Consider the following 2,048-nt stretch of genomic DNA (forward strand, 5'->3'; position numbering starts at 1 on the left):
GGATATGAAATCATAGCAAAAAACTCCAAAAAAAAAAAAAAAAAAAAAAAAGAAAGAAAGAAAAACATAGTGACTTTCTTTCAGGGATCTTATGCTATCTACCTGTGAGTGGAGTCTAACTCCTATCTCACTCTCTTAGCTATTTTCAATAATACAATGTGTAGCTGGGTCACCCAATGGTGTTGTGGTTAAGGTGGCTAGATCCCACATGGCCATCTGCACAATTCAAGTCTCAGACACGGCCACTTGAAAAATGAGCCAGGCACAACATTTGAGTGCATGCCCAAATTCCCAAGAGGAGAATGAACAAGAACGGATTGCAGTGTGGTCATCCCCCCCATTCTGGGAGATGGTGATAGGGATCCTGTTTGCTACCTGCTTACAAACAGGAAGTATTTCTATTCCACCTTTGTAAGTTGCCTCGGGGAAATGTCACAAGCTGGATTGCAACTGTTTTGTGGCTGTATTGCGACTCTTCCAGTCTGCAACATCTGTGACCCAGCCAATATAATCCCTGTAACTACAGCATGCGGGTCCCAGACTTGAGAGTCGAGCTCTGCTGGGACCGCTGTTGTTACAAACCTGAGTTCTACTCTGAGTGGCACTTGGTTTCTCGGTGGTCTGTTTTCTGCAACAGTGCTTTCTCACTTTCTCTCTCTGTCTCTCTTTGGCAAGAGCATGTGAACTATAGCAAAACTTAATAACAATGCATTGTATTCTTTTTTAAAAAAATGATATTCACCAAACTATACAGTAGACTTCTTGAACTTATTTCTCCTAACTGAAATTTTGTATCCTTTGACCAACATCTCTCCACCTCTACTACCTTATCCCACTCTCTGCCCTAGCCATTGGTAACCACTATTCTACTCTCTGCTTCTGAGTTCAACGTTTTTAGATTTTACATATAATTTGGTATTTGTCTGGATTCATTTTAGTCTACATAACATCCTTCAGGTTCATTCTTATTGTTACCTATTCTTTTTTATGGCTGAAGAGGATTCCATTGTGTACATATACCACATTCTTTCTCTGTTTTTAAGATTTTTGCCATAGGGTGCATGTACTCACTGGAAAGAGACAGGGAGAGAAAGTGAGAGGGAAAGTGATAAATCATCAAAAGACTTATTTTAAATGAATTTAAAATAAATCCAATTTTATAATAGATCATGGAAGGCCAGCCAGGTGAGTAAGGCAGCTGGATCCCACATGGCCAACTGCAGTTTGAGTGTAGGTGGTGTGAAAAATGTGCCAGACACATGTGCGTGTATGCCCCAAATCCCAAGAAGAGAGTGAAGAAGAAGGGATTGCAGCATGGCTAATCCGCCTGGGGGTGCTTTCTCAGGATCTCTCTCTTTCTCCCTGTCTATCTCTATCTGGTGAGTGCATACACCCAATAGCAAATTAAAAAAAAAAAACAGTCATGGAAAATTTTGGTTCCAATAATATTCAAGCTTCATTATATTTATTAAGTGTTAATTGAATATGATAAGAATTCATATTTTGTTAATAAACTTTCATTTTCTTGTATCAGTTAAGTTTCTGAATCCTACTTGTGCTAGTAGAGAAATAATCTTGCCACTGAGAATACACAAGAGTGACAACCAACTTCAGACATTTACAAAGCCAGGCATTTTGTCAGAAGAGGGCTCAGAGGTCTCCTTGTTCAACCCCATCTATGTCTACATGGAGTCCTCCAATGTCCCTGACCCAGTCATCCAGCATCTGCTTGGACTTCTGCAGCAATGGACATTCAACACTCATATTCTAGCTGCTTCATTCAGCCCTACCAGCAAATCAACTCTTCCTTTAATTATGTTAACACTAACTCTCCAGTAGCTCCTGTCTTCCAGCCGTAATTCAGCCTTGTGCTTCTGCTTGAAATGCACCTAATCTCTTTTCTTTTTATGTATAAAGATAATTCTCCTGCCCGAGTCTCTTCCCCTCCAGCTGAAATAGCACCATGACTTATACCTGTGCCAAAATCACCCAACTGACAATCACTAAACTGTGTGTACCGCACATCTGTTATATTCCAGCAATGGAAA

Source organism: Tupaia chinensis, unplaced genomic scaffold, assembly GCF_000334495.1.
Source record: "Tupaia chinensis unplaced genomic scaffold, TupChi_1.0 Scaffold000104_1, whole genome shotgun sequence".
NCBI classification, from domain to species: domain Eukaryota; kingdom Metazoa; phylum Chordata; class Mammalia; order Scandentia; family Tupaiidae; genus Tupaia; species Tupaia belangeri.